Below are 16,377 nucleotides of genomic sequence, written 5' to 3' on the forward strand. Positions count from 1 at the left end.
CAATAACTTTATATACGCTGCACTTTCAGATATAAATCTTTGCAGGATGTTTTCATTCCCCTAGAGCTATATTCCACACCCCATGAACAGTCATTTTCAAAAATCCATGATTGGGCCTCTTTAAGTCCTTTGAGGCCTTATTATTACATACTTCTCCTAATGCAGCATCATCCATTTTTCTTAGTGATGTTTAACATCAGTTTATCAGGAAGTGAGGAATGAGATTGCGTGTGTGTTTGAATCGAGATTGCAATCTGTGAATGATTAATCGAGCAACTCTTATTTATAGAATTATTTCTCTATATGTTGTTGCATATATCTTAGGGCTGTCAAATGATTAATCGCATCCAAAATAAAAATTTGTGTTGACATAATATATGTGGGTGCACTGTGTATAATTATTTTCTATATATAAACATGTATATATTTAAGAAAAAATTATATATAAATATTTATACATAATATCAATTGTATATAACAGTATATACACACAAATAATACATGCATGTGTGTGTATTTGTATACAAAATAACTATACACAGTATACACACATATATCATGTAAACACAAACTTTTATTTTGGATGCGATTAATCGCGATTAATCATTTGACAGCCCTAATATACACACACAAATATCATATATATTGCTATTTGAGTAATGATATTTGATCCCGTTTCATTTTGTGTTCTACTATAGAAAGTAAAGTAAGTCACACAGGATGTGTGTAAATGATGAAACTTAAATCAGTGACCGTAGTTGCGATTACACTCCAGCAGATTAACTTTCCCCTTTCATTTTCTAAACATGAGAGACAAAGCAGCAAAAGAGATTCAATTTGACCTTCTGTGTTATTTTTTTTCTCAGTCAAAAGATTTGTTTGAGGTTTTCTTTTTTTAACGCGACTGGAGAGAAAAAACGTCTCCGCTTATCAGCCCATGAAGGCGGACTGTTGACAGAGACAGATGCTGCGTCATTAAGGAATATTAGTGGACTCTGCCAAGCAGACAGCGCACGCATCCCGCCAGGCAAAGGAACAGTTCAATAAAACCGAGAGCGAGAGAGAGAGAGAGAGAGAGAGAGAGAGGGAGAGAAACTCTGAGTCAGATGATTTTAAAAGGAAGCAGTCAATGGAAGAAAAAGATATGGCCTCCAGAGATTGGAACGGAGAGATTCGATACAGATGTGGCAAGACAGAAAGGACTAAGGGACTTGAGTGACAAGAAACATACATAACGTGAGCACTACTCCCGCAGAGGCTGCAGACAACAGACTAATAGAAAAGGAGGTCTATAGATCAAGCAGGATAAGAGCAGGTGGAGAAAGAGAGATGGTTTGTTGTGAGAAGACGGCCATGGCTGAGCTTTACGTCGACAAATAAATGCCAGTGTCTTCATTGCTCTACTTTAAGTCAACATAAAATGCTGTTCAAACCATTTTACTTCAACAACAGGAGATTTATCTATCTGGAATCAATTTGATGGTACAAAGTGTGTCTATTAGGACAGGTGCAGGAGATGAGCTCAAAAATAAGAGGTCTTGGTGACATCAACTGAAATGGCGCAGCAAGTTTGATGAACGATTAGATTGAGAAATTAAAAACTGAATGCTCAGAATAACTCAAAATAGATGTGATGTGTCCATGCTGTGATATCTGCCAGGTAATAGGGATTTTATACAGCAGTTTAACTATATTAAACAGTACAACATCATCGTGAGTTAACAAGCTTCAGAATGTTATGGTCACAGTTTGTATGTAACTTCATGTAAACGGAGGACTAAATAAACTTAATTCATTTTCCGTACTCTTCCACAAGTGGTTTATTTAAAGTTTCACAATGTTTAACAGTGATATCATTCACATTTTTTCAATGCCATTCAAATGACATTTTAATAAAACGGCAGACTCTTGTCTCATGCTAAAGTTGCAACACTATAATTTTATGCATCCAAAATTAAATCACATTTTTGCATTATATGAAACTTATAACTTCTCCACTGTAAAAAAAAAAATATTGCTGGTTTAACTTAAAAAATTAAGTAACTGGTTGCCTTAAAATTTAAAGATGATTGAAATGGAAAAAGTGAGTTAATACAATGAAGGAGATTGATTTAATATCATCAGAAACTCAAAATAGTAAGTTATCTGAACTAAATTAATTATTTAAGTTGATTTGACAAAAGAAAAAATGTTGTGATAACAAATCTTGAAAATATATTTTCTACAGTGTGTATCTGTATTCTGTTTTATGTAAAATATTTTCTTCTTTAATTAAATCATCATAGTTTCAAAACTTCCTTAATTCAAAGTGTTATGATAGATTATCATATTTTAAACATTGAACGTGAGTCTAAAATGGGTAAAACGATAAAATCACAATAACAGGCATTTGGAAAAATAACAAAAAATAAAAGATGACGGCATGATAAAAAAAAATAGAAGAAACTTTTACTATGACCTTCATATAATGAAAAAAAAAATGTGTCTAATGTTTTAATATAAATCGGTCCCTGGGAATTAAAAGTGCCTGAGGATAATCACCAAACATGCTATAGCTGGACTGTCCAGCAGGGGCGACAATAAATCAGAACGGCTTCGGCAATAATGTGTCCGATTGAATCAAACTCTGAAAGATGCATGCCACATTAACTACTGGCTCACGTCACTATTGATGAGGAAAATTGACCGCTTGAGCAGATGGTGTATTAGATGAGTGTGCCGATACTAACTACCAACTCTGCTGTGCAGAGCTCAAATAAACAGTTGATCTAGTTGTTGCCATATCTAGTTTTCAGACAGACATTTACACAACATGAACTAAAAGGGACACACCATCAGGCTGTAAAATAGCACACAAAGAAGATGGAGAGTGAGAAAATAAAGATCCTCTATCTCTCTCTACCTCCTCGTCTGTTCATGGTATCAGTCTTTAAGACAGATATAAACGTCAGATCTTTATTAACTTGATGATGGACGGGACTGTCTGTGCATCACTTCCTTTTCTCTATCTCTTTTGCCCTTATACCACTCTATAATAGCAAGAGCAATTTGACAATTGGTTAACAGTTCATATTAACCACTAGACTAGCCCTAGTTGACATCTTAATGCATTATGTTCATTAAAGTAAACAAATTCACATAAAAAAAAGAGATTTCAAAAATGAGCAACAGAGCTAAACTCTAAAAAAAAATGTAAAAAAAAAAATCCACCTCTATGCATTGTTTTAGCATTATATATTAATACAATGCAGTAAACGGGAGGGCAAGGGGCTGATGGAGGTTCAGGTTCGGGTGGGTTAGTTATGCGCCTTAAGTCAATGTCACAACACAGGATGCAATTAAGGAAAATTGTGCTGTAATCTGCCAATTACTTCTGCGTTCCTTGGATAGAGCTGATAACTAATTAATGTAGAGAAGGTGGAAACAGGAAACCAGCTGTGACACATAAGTTCACACACACACACACACAGACAAACACACACTTCAGGCTGTCTTTGATTGAGTTTGACACACAAACTCTCACGACTTCAAACCTCGAAGCCTCCCCTTGTGAGCTGATTGTACTGAGAGCTAGGAGGTGTGTGTGTGTGTGTGTGTGTGTGTGTGTGTGTGTGTGTTTTGAGCTCATCATGCTAATCACTCTACTTCCTGCTCTGCTGATGAAGGTCGTCATCTGTCCATCAACATGAGTACAAACTAATGACTTCAAATGGTTAATCCTCTCTCCGTTGAGTCACTTTATCATTATTGATGTTTGCTGATCATCTTTATTACTATTGCTCAAAGATTTGAACCAGCTCATAAGCATTCAACTTTGGCACTAAAAAAACATGCATAGCACCACAAACCATGTGTCATGTTGAGAGGTCAGATGTACGTTGTTGTTTTTGTTGTTTGACTTACACTGAGCAATCATCACAATACCCTAGCAACCACCCCACCAACAACACCCTAGAAACCACATAGCAACCTCCCAGAACACCCAAGTAACCACTTAAAATGCCTTAGCAACTGGCCAGAACACTAAGCAATCATCACAATACCCTAGCAACCACAAAAAACACCCTAGAAACCACATAGCCACCTCCCAGAACACCCAATCAACCACTTGAAATGCTTTAGCAACTGGCCACAACACTGAGCAATCATCACAATACCCTAGCAACCACCAACAACACCCTAGAAACCACATAGCAACCTCCCAGAACACCCAAGCAACCACTTAAAATGCCTTAGCAACTGGCCACAACACTGGGCAATCATCACAATACCCTAGCAACCACCAAAAAACACCCTAGAAACCACATAGCAACCTCCCAGAACACCCAATTAACCACTTAAAATGCCTTAGCAACTGGCCACAACACTGGGCAATAATCACAATACCCTAGCAACCACCAACAACACCCTAGAAACCACATAGCAACCTCCCAGAACACCTAAGCAACCGCTTAAAATGTGCAATCATCACAACACCCTAGAAACCACCAACAACACCCTAGAAACCACATAGCAACCTCCCAGAACACCCAAGCAACCACTTAAAATGCCTTAGCAACTGGCCACAATATCCAGCAGCCACCCACAGCCATCTAGCACTCGCTGCAGTGTTTTGCACAGGCAAACACCACTTACATTTCCTTCAGTTATTAATTTCTATCTCCATCCCTCTGTCTCTGGCTCCTGTTTGAGAGTCCGTATCCTTGGGGCTTTTACTCAGGGTTTAGCTAAAATTAAAGTGTGTATGATTAAAAACAAGAGCATGTTTAGATGTTGCTCCTAATTGTTCTCGATTACTGAACATCCGAAAGCCTTTTTTTTCAGTTATGGATTAAGTTCCTTAAATATAGGGAACAAATTCACCCAGAAATCACAGAGACGGATCATACCTCAGTGATTCATCATTAATCCTCTCTGGGCAGAAGACTGAGGCATGTTTTATGATTGTCCGTACGCATGGTCCCTAAACATAGACTTAATCTTTAAAGAAGCCAGAATTAAGATATATCTCGTAGCATCACCGCAGACAGATGTGGATGGAATCATAATCAGATCCAAAACACTTAGTCAGAAACCTCAAGCTAATGAAAAATATTAATAATACTGCCTTATGAAAAACTGCCTTATGAAAACACAACATGTCACAATCCTATGAAGAAAATGAACTTTGTCTCAGATCTTTCTCCAATAGTCTTTTGAAGAAATAAAGACACAGATGTCTAGACCTGAACTGCACCATTTAGGACGAACTGAAAATAAAAAATAAAAATAAACAAAATAAACCTACACTGAAAAAAAAAATAATATGCTTTATCTAATCAATAAAATTGTGGCAACATATTACAAGCAATTTTATTAATTAAATTGTACAAATTAGAATTAATTAGAATGTTAATTTGATTAAATATTGCTCAATAATTTGTTCAATTTAATAAATAATTTTACTTGTAATATGTTGCCACAATTTTATTGATTAGATAAAGCATATTCATTTTTACAGTGTATATGGACAGCATAACCCAGATAGTTTGGTTACAGGAGAAGTTATTGAGAAATGTTCAAGGTCGTTTTGATGTTCGTTTGATTGCAGACACTGTTATCTTGGCAAATCTGACCACAGTTGGAGTTATTGCTAAAAAAAAAAAAACTCGAGACACAAATGGTATCAGAGTAACATCTGAGAAGCAGAGCAGAGGAGACTTAAGAAGAAGGAAAAAGGTTGCTGTCTAGAAGAAAAAAATAGATATTAATCATGATCATATTCTTCTAAAAGCCACATTTTTTGATCTGCCACTTTTTCCTGTAAATTCCAATACCAGACGTCCAAAGTCACTCGAATTAAAATTTATTTTTCTTCTAAAATGCTTGAAAAATGCATAAAAAGATGAGCTTAGATGGCTAAGAGAGCAGTTGCTGCTTTCATGAAGGGATTTGGGGATTTTTTTTTTTGAACCCGGTTGTGGTACAGCTGGTGAAACAGACACGAGTGCTCCTGCCAAATTTCTACTAATTTTTCTTCCATTTATTGTGTCCAAATAGACCGAGAAGAAGCTTTTTTTGTTGAAACAATGCCATATCATGTTGATATGTGATCTATAACTCCTCCCCGAACTCCCTGCTGCTCTGTAGCTTGCTCTCTCACTGGCTGCCGGTGATCGCCGATGTAGTTTTCAGTCAAAACACTTTTCACACAGCAGGATTTTGAATCGCCGACAGGTCCAGATATTTAGCATGCCAAATATCTCACGGGCGTCGGCGACTCGTCGGTGATTCTCTCAGTTCGCGTCTTTGCTCATTCACACTGCGTGATTGTCACTCGCGTGAACGAGCGCCGATTTGCCTGTGATTTCGGGCATTTGTCGGCGATTTCTCAAAACCTGTCGGCGAGCCAAAATCGTGGCTAAAATCATGCAGTCTGAACTCGGCATAAGTCAATAAAGTTAGCTCTCACTTACGGAAATATCCCAGTCTCAGTCCATAGAAACCCGTTCAAGTATGAAGCCATTAAATTCAGTTTAGAGTGATTTATTCAGCTGTGCAATGAGGCATGCGTGGGTAAGAGAACCAGACCAGCGTCAACCATAATGTACACTGGGGTTAGACTGTTTTCAGTCCCGTGCACAGCTAATGATGGGATGGTCGGGAAACTTGGGAAGGGTTTGGGAATATTTGAAGTGTAACTAACATGAAATGGCATTTACAACCCATAAGAGATAAATGGGTTCTGGAAGTCAAAACATTTACTTTTAAATTTTGTACAATAACTTAAAGAGCTTACAATGTTTTAACAAAGACTTTTTTAACAAAGACGAAAAATTTATGGATTTTTATTTATTTATTATTTTATTTTATTTTTGCAAAATGAAAAACTTGGCAGGCACTAATATAATGCATTGAATAGTGAAAATTGATCATGAAAAATTTTTTTTAGGATGAGACCATATATTTCAAGATGGGATTTCATTGGTTAGTAAAAAGTGGGCGTTACAAACCAGAATTAATTTTACTGTATAAATTCCTTACACAAATCCGTATTCATGAATCGCTCAAGAAGGAAAGCGACTTCATGTTGACTTTAACATAATGATACTTTATATATATATATATATATATATATATATATATACAGTGGTATGAATAAGTTGGCACCCATGCTAAAGTTGCCTAAAAAGAGGAATAAAAAAATCATCTTTTGGATATTGATACAGGATAATATGCATCCTGATAAAGTTCCCTTGGCCTTTGGAATTAAAATATCCCCACATCATCACACACCTTCCACCACACCTAGAGATTGGCGTGGGGTACTTTCCATAAGATCATCTTTCAATGCAAATCAAACCAGCTATTAGGCTAACTGAAGTAAAACCATTCCAATCTCTAGGTGTGGTGAATGGTGTGTGTGATGATGTGGGGATATTTTAATTCCAAAGGCCAAGGGAACTTTATCAGGATGCATATTATCCTGGATCCATGAAATAACTGGCTTTTAAAAATAAAAATCTGCCTGACTCTATGGGAATTTAACATAGGGGTGCCCAGACTTATGCACCCTGTATTTTAAGGAAAAACATTTATTTATTTATGATACATTATTCATTCACAAAGAAAATTTTTGTCCTTAAAGGTTGGAGTTTTCCTCATTTTTCTAATTAAGGCATTAAGATCAATATCCAAAAGATGATTTTTTATTCCTCTTTTTAGGCAACTTTAGCATGGGTGCCAAAACTTATTCATACCACTGTATATATATATATATATATATATGCACACACATCTCTGACCAAACAATTCCCACCCTGTTACGGTCCAAATCATCCCTACTGGCTTTTTCCCCCCTTTCCATCATATCTTGATAAGTGAAAACGTAATTTAATTGATGGCCACATACTGTTCAATTTAAACCAGAAAAGAACATTGAAGTGAGCGGCTACTCCTCTGATCTGCCGTTTGACAGGAAGTTTGCAAACCCAGACAGCTGAGGAAGAGGAGGAGGAGAAGGAGGCTGATGAAGGCTTGCCAGATGTGCATCCCGCTGGTGAAACGACAGGTCTGATCTGACTTTAATTGCTCGCTATTATACCCCCCGAGGAACGCAATTAACACACGAGGAATCTTTTGATAAATCAGAATTGAGCTTGGCGTCCACTGACGGGATATTTATTATAATCCGAAATGTGGCTTTATCTTCATAAATGGTTCCAAAATACACACTGTTGATCTCTTTGAAATCATCTAGATTTCTACAGGAACGGCTCCTAAAATATAATCTGATATTATCAACTGTGCCACAATAAAGGCGGTTTAACAAGCACACAGACTTAAATCTCACGATGCATGTTTTACATTTAATACTTTAGGGTTCGAGATTTCCACAAACCCCTAAACCTAAGAGATGCATGTTTTAGCAAACTCCACTGACAAGGTCATGGGAGGAAAATGTTCATAACTTCTAGAATAATAACTTGTTGAAAACAATAATTGCGGTGAGCTGTTCCAATCATCGCACAAGTGCATTTGACCTTCACTGCCACGTGAGCTGCATGTTTACTAGCCCTTCACCAACAGATTTGAGCTCGAGTGCAAGGCGAAGACCTCGGAAGACCTCAGAAGGGCTGTTGAAGCTCATAAGACCGCAAAGGGTTACCAAAGGATTTCGGTTGACAATCAGAAAGAAATCCAGCACTGCTGCTTCTCCCCGCTGGAGCGATTGTCCTACAAATAAAAGTCCAAGGACACACCGCAGAATCCTCAAACAATCGACGGGGAACTCCAGGGTGATAGCTAAAGATCTGACTGCAGGGATCACTCGCACTTGATAATGGCTGTTCCTGAGCTTACTAGAAGAAAAACACAGAAGGTTGCTGTTCATGGGAGGTTATTGTGGATAATAATAAAAAAAAAAAAAACAGTGAACCACTGCTGCAACTATCAGGTTTGAATCAGGGTGAATCCTAGGGAAATGTTAATGTAAATACGTTATATTACATTCCCAAATTTGTTACATTCCCCCAAAAATACCAATATATTCATTTATATTCTGCATGAAGATTATGTCTATTTTTAGGACTACTAAAACATTTGCATTGACATTTTCATGAAAATCAAACTTTTATTTTTTGGTCGTGTTCATTTTTTTTTTTTTTAAGAATATTGATTCTTTTTAAAATACTTTTAAAATACTAGTAATAAGTATTTTAAATACTATATATATATATACACAATTATTATAATATATACACAATTATTATTATTATTATTATCATCATAATTATTATTATAATAATAATTATTATTATAAAAACAGATTTAACGCAATATAAAATTTAAAATGATACAATATATACTTTAAAACATACACAAACACACACAAGAAAAAAAATATGGGGAAATTGTCATTAAAATAAATGTCACAGTGGAACAAATATTAATAGTAGCTTAATTCTTATGTTAAATATATTTTAATTATATTTTTTTAAATATATTAAAAAGCAGAACTGGATAAACACAATATGACTCTTCAACGTTTAAAATAAATGTACACACACGACATTCAAAGCGTTGCCTGGTGAGGCAGATAGAGCGAGCAAGAGAGCACTGGGAGACAAAACGAGAGAGTAATTAAAGGGACGTGCCGCCCATGTAAAACGCCAATAGGGTCAAAGCCCTTTAAAGGGACTGGCGAGAAGAGAGGACACTTCAAGAGAAGTGTAAGGAGATAAGGCTTTTAGCACGGCGTGTTAATGCATGTGTTCAGTTAGAGGAAATAAAGAGCAGACGAGGTGTCTCTCAGGAGGTCGTGAAATGGGCGATGTGTGTGAAATCCTGATTTTGTTTAAGTATAGTAAATCACTCAAACATGATAGTTTTTGGTCTTCATTTACTCACCCTCATGTTTTTCAAAACCCGTATGACCTCCTTTCTTCTGTGCGACCCAGTGTTATTTTAGTAAAGAAAGCAAATGTTTAGAAGAATACCAAGATTATGGGTTTAATTCTCAGGGAATGCAAATGATCAAATGTGTGCCACGAATTCAACGTAAGTTGCTTTGGATAAAAGCATCAGATGCCAAATCTATAAACAGTGTTAGAGGAAGCATCATTACAGCACTTGTACATTAAAGGGATACTCCACTTTTTTTGGAAATAGGCTAATTTTACAACTCCCCCAGAGTTAAACAGTCGAGTTTTACCGTTTTCGAATCCATTCAGACGATTTTTGATATTTAGAAGAATATCATTAACCAGACAGTTTCTGGTCTCATTGACTTCCATAGTATATTTTTTTTCCTACTATGGAAGTCAATGAGACCAGAAACTGTCTGGTTACTGATATTCTTCTAAATATCAGAAAATCGGCTGAATGGATTCGAAAATGGTAAAACTCAACTGTTTAACTATGAGGGAGTTGTAAAGTGGTTGTAAAATGAGGGCGTCCAAAAAAAGTGGAGTATCCCTTTAAAGGTCTTCTGAAGTCATTCAAAAGTTTCATGTGAAGTCGTTATTTTGATGTAGTGGTGCCTCAAAACCAAGTTTGATGTCAATTCCATCAAATATGATGTCACATCTTTTAATTGACGTCAAATGTAGTGTGATGCATCTTGAGGCATCATGTTTCAATGTATAAGAATGCACACCAATCCCCATTCACTTACATTGTATAGAAAGAAAGAAAGGCTGTCCTTGACAAAAGATTTTCCTAGTTGACTGTTTTAGTCGTTCATTTAAGCTATTAGTCGATTAGTCTGGGGAGAAACACTAAACCATAATCTAAAAGCATCGAAAATATAAATTAAGCGCTCAAGAGCGCCTTATAAAGCTTGCCGCAGCGACAATCAGAATGCAAACACAATAAGTAACCTACACTCATAGAAGAAAAGGTTCTATATAGAACCTTAAAAGGTTCTATCAGCGCTACGTATTTGGAACGGCGAAAAGGTTCTATACACTTTTACACTCAAAGGGTTCCTCTGGGTTCTATATAGAACCCTGGGGTTCCGTACTTGGCCAATAGAACCTTTTACCAAAAAAAATGCTTCTATATAGAACCATTTTGGAGTTCCATATATGAAGCGGGGGATGGAACCATTTCTGGTTCTAAATAGAACCATTTCTTCTATCGAGTGTATAGTATAAATAAAAGCCTTAAAAAAGGAACAAGTTTGTCCACGTTGTCAGAGAGAAGCGAGTCTTGCTAACAATGTTACAGTAACATTTAGAAGATATGCTCCGATGGCGTGGACATGGAAGTGAAACATGTCGTCCAGTAAGCGTCGTACTAATCTAACTTCCAGACTCCGCACAAACTCTTAGATAATAGCGAGAATGGCACATTTTTATCTAATCGTTAACGTCAATGCGAGCGGCCATGTTAAGTCGCTAACTCATGTTTGAGGTCACGAGTTAACTTTTTGTGGTCATTCTTTCCCATCTCGAAATGTTTCCACAAACTCGCCAACACTTTAGTTTAGGGACCAATTCTCACTATGAAATAGTTGCTTAATAGCAGAATATTGGTTGGTTATTAGTACTAATAAAGTACATATTATTGCCTTTTTCTGCATGACCATATTCTATATCCCTTAATCCTACCCCATACCTAAACTTAGCAACTACTAACTATTAATAAGCAGTAATTAGGAGTTTATTGAGGCAAAAGTCATAGTTAATAGCTAGTTAATAGTGAGAATTGGACCCTAATCTAAAGTGTAAAGTTTGCCTGACTTATTACTGCATGGACCATAAATGTGCCTAAAGACATGTAACCTAAAGTTTGATGGCAATGACATCAAACATCATTGTTTTTTGTAAATCAGACCGATCCGATGCATCTTGAGTTGCCATGCTTGAATGCATTCATGTCCCAGTCCCCATTCACTTTCATTATATGCAAAACAGCAGCCATGACATTCTGCAGAACATCTCTTTTTGTATCCTACGGAATAAATGGTGTTTTGAAACGACGCGAGGGTAAGTAACATTGACAGAACCTTAATTTGCTGGTGAACTAACCCTTTAAACCTTTCTCACATGTACATGCACACCGTGACCTTCGCATGTAAACCAACGGCTGGAACAAAAGCACACAACGGTGGCCTAGAAGAGCAGGCAGACCTTTGCTGCGTGACAAGGTAATTTCACCACGTTAGACTGGAGGCCAGTTTACACCCTACTAGGCCATTTCCAAACCGCCGTTGCCATGGAGACCAGACACTTAATGACTGATAACAGCAAACGACCAAGGAACGAGCAAAGATTGAGAGAGAGAGAGAAAGAGAGAGAGATATTACGTGGAACAAAGATGGCAATTTAGTATCGGAGGACAGCGTGAAGCCCGATTATGTCGTCAGAGCAAATTATCATTAATTTCCCTCTGTCCAACCGGTGAAGATTAATGCCTCGCTCTTCCCACCGTAGCAATGGAGAGGGATCGTCCCATTTAGGAACACCCCTATCTCATCTACAACCGGCATCCAGCACTGTATGAAAAATAAATAAACAGTGGTTTGTGCGACTTTTCAATTGAGGGGGATTGTAAACGATGGCGCCTGGTAACATTAATACGCTAAGCACTATCTGTGATTCAGAGCCGGCTGGGTCTTTATATTGAGTGTCAGGATGAATTAAAAGCCACTTAGGAAGCGCAGACATAAACTATTAAAACAAACTCATTTCGAGGTTTGGCTGAATATGTGACCAACGCTCATTTCTCAGAGCCGCTATCACAGAAGCTCCTCGACATCCACGGAGGGCATCATAACCCTGGGGTTCTTCTCAAATGCTCTACCTTTTCTGCTCGGGGAGATTTTTTAGAGACTGTCATTTTGAGATATTCACTCAGCTACAAATGTGTAATCTAAAATGGCTTACCTGTGCCAGAAGTGCTTTTGAAAGCTTTGATTTCTATCTTGCCTTGTGAGAACTGTCGGAAGGTATTTTTGTGATTTTACGGTGCATTATGCCAAAAAAAGCTGCCTATTCTGTTGCGTCCAGAAAAAGGAATCTAGAAATCAGTCGCAGTTGTGAGAAATAAATAATATGATAATGCCATGCATCATGGAAGCTCAGTTAACTGAATAACTGTCTCAGTTTTGTGCTAATAACCTTGAAATTAATCCGAGACTATACTGGGGATCCACATTAGCATTAATATTAAGTGCAACAAAAATGAAAAAAAAGACGGACGGACGGACGGGTGGATGGATGGATGGATGGGTGGATGGGTGGGTGGGTGGGTGGATGGATGGATGGATGGATGGATGGAAGGGTGGGTGGGTGGGTGGATGGATGGATGGATGGATGGATGGATGGATGGATGGATGGATGGATGGATGGAAGGGTGGATGGATGGATGGATGGATGGATGGAAGGGTGGGTGGGTGGGTGGGTGGATGGATGGATGGATGGATGGATGGAAGGGTGGGTGGATGGATGGATGGATGGATGGATGGATGGAAGGGGGGATGGATGGATGGAAGGGTGGGTGGGTGGTGGATGGATGGATGGATGGAAGGGTGGGTGGATGGATGGATGGATGGATGGATGGAAGGGTGGGTGGATGGATGGATGGATGGATGGATGGATGGATGGATGGATGGAAGGGTGGGTGGGTGGTGGATGGATGGATGGATGGATGGATGTAAGGGTGGATGGATAGATGATAAAATAAGATAAGATAAAACATAAAAATCTTAGTTATTCCAAACTGACCGGTAGCCGGTAATGTGCGTACATACTGCGTGTGTGTGTGTGTGTGTGTGTGTGTGTGTGTGTGTGTGTGTGTGTGTGTACATTTTATCTTGAGGTGAAATACGAGTCATTCCGCAACCTTTTGTAGTTGGAAAAACAATTGACAATACACATAATCTTGCTTATTCAACATATTTACAGACAAATATATATATTGCATACAGGCAACCTTTATACATATAATATGGATGGATGGATGGGTGGATGGGTGGGTGGGTGGGTGGATGGATGGATGGATGGATGGATGGAAGGGTGGGTGGGTGGGTGGATGGATGGATGGATGGATGGATGGAAGGGTGGATGGATGGATGGATGGATGGATGGAAGGGTGGGTGGGTGGGTGGGTGGATGGATGGATGGATGGATGGATGGAAGGGTGGGTGTGTGTGTGTGTGTGTGTGTGTGTGTGTGTGTGTGTGTGTGTGTGTACATTTTATCTTGAGGTGAAATACGAGTCATTCCGCAACCTTTTGTAGTTGGAAAAACAATTGACAATACACATAATCTTGCTTATTCAACATATTTACAGACAAATATATATATTGCATACAGGCAACCTTTATACATATAATTATTCTAGTTATAAATGATAGTTTCTCCTCCCACTTATTTCATTGAAATACTGTGACATTTCAAAGAAGTTCACCAAGCAGGCAATGAATTGTGGGTAGTTTTGCTCTGCCAGACCTGACCAAGCATGGCTGATTCCCTCACAGCCCTTTCTGCTGTTTATCAACCTCAAGCCTATAATTTCACCCCACTTTGATATAAAAAAAAACCACCCAATTAAGCAGCGATTACATTTTTTGACCACAAAAAGCAGAGCTCTGATAAAAGGTGTATAAACACAGGGTCATTCACTAGAGATCCACTGGCCCCTAAATACAGAGCTAAAAAGCTGCTGCATCACGGTGACCAAAAGTAAGTGTCATCAAGAAACAAATGCTTTTAGCTTTTTCTTTTTGTAAGATTTTGCAAGATTAAAAGCATAGAGAAATAAATCAATAGCCAAACTAAAAGACCATGTCGAAAAGACGCTAGGCTACTATTCCAGAGTTCAACGAAATGTCCTCTAGTAAATATAAAGTTCAATGGGTTATTTGTTGGCGAGTCATCACTTGACATATAAAGAAGAAAGAGACGATTTTCAATACCAGTGAAGCTCTATTATCTGTGACATGCTATCAATTAACACAAAAATGTTACAAATTTTGCACTTACAATGGAAATCTATGAGCAAAGACATGGCCCTGGAAAAAAAAAAACATTAAAATAAAAATACACACTCTTTGGTATGTTAAGCCACTAGACTTGCTTACGTATATGTAAACTAGCATTCAAAAGTTTGGGATCAGTAAGAATTTTTTTAAAGAAATGAATACTTATAATAATAAATAATCTTCTTTTAACAACTATTCTCAACATTGATAGTAATCATAAATGTTTCTTGAGCAGCAAATCATCATATTTGAGTGATTTCTGAAGGATCATGTGACACTGAAGACTGGAGTAATGATGCTGAAAATTCAGGTTTGATCACCGAAATAAATGACATTTTAAAATACATATAGTTCTTTTTTATTATTAACTGTAATAACATATTCACAATATTGCTGTTTTTACTGTATTTTTGATCAAATAATTGCAGCCTTGGTGAGCAGAAAATACTTTCAAAAACATAAAAAATCTTATCGACCCCTTCTGAAAGGTAGTGTATATGTTAAAATCACTTACTAACCTTGTTTGTGTAAAGTTACATCCAATTCTTCACCTACTTCTTTGATCATGTAAAGCTGATAATCCTGGTTACATGATGTTGGTTGGTAAAAGATTTACACCCTCCATGTCTTGTCCCATTGACTTCAACTCTAAGTGAATTACTATAAATGAGATTTTTGCTCACCTTTGAAAAATAAAGGACTAGTCAAAGTGATTAAATGTGAGGTAATCAACGATATGTAATAAATAAATTCTGTTCGCAAAGTTTGTCTTGAGCCCTTTAAACTAGCCATCAACCCTAAAAGGATGCAGAAAACAGACATCATTGAGTGTGTCTGATCCATTTAGACTCAAGCAAAGTTTGTGTGGTCACAAATTCCACAAAAGCACTAAACTTAGCCTGTCTGGAAGAGGAACAAGAGAGCTGAACATGCCCGTAATGCAAAAGATACATCTCACATGTTAACCTTTTACACAACAAATGTGTCTCCTGTGTTTTCCCCTTTTCTGTTTTAGCTTTCAGTCACATTAGAAACGAACAAAAGACTTCGAAAAAGCTGCGTATTGAAAATCATGTTCCTTCTTTTGTGTCTTTCATTTCCATCACTATGATAATTGCAGCAGGACAAAGGACTTGACAGAGAGAGGCAGAATCGGGGAGAATTCATGCCGCCTTCTAGACAAAACTGCGAGGATTTCACCGCAGCTGCGAGACAGAACAAGTGAAAAAGGACGGTAGAGGAAAAAGAAGAGCTCATGTATGGAAGGAAAAGAGAGTAAAAGCTTTTAGCTAGAAAAGCCTAGCGGATATACAGTATAACAAGCAACTAGCACAGAAGACAATGTGTGTACTGTGCAACAAGCAATGCTGATGAGTGCAAACTGTAAATGAAGTAGTGTCACATACTGC

At 37.5% G+C, this 16,377-nt stretch overlaps 1 protein-coding gene across 2 annotated transcripts in view; it reads right to left on the reverse strand.

Moving 5' to 3' along the window:
• Nucleotides 1-16,377, reverse strand: part of cacna2d2a (calcium voltage-gated channel auxiliary subunit alpha2delta 2a) — a 228,055-nt gene that overhangs the window by 182,090 nt on the left and 29,588 nt on the right. The gene's annotated exons all lie outside the window — the stretch shown is intronic.

Source organism: Pimephales promelas, chromosome 8 (assembly GCF_988280905.1).
Source record: "Pimephales promelas chromosome 8, fPimPro1.hap1.1, whole genome shotgun sequence".
Lineage (NCBI taxonomy): Eukaryota > Metazoa > Chordata > Actinopteri > Cypriniformes > Leuciscidae > Pimephales > Pimephales promelas.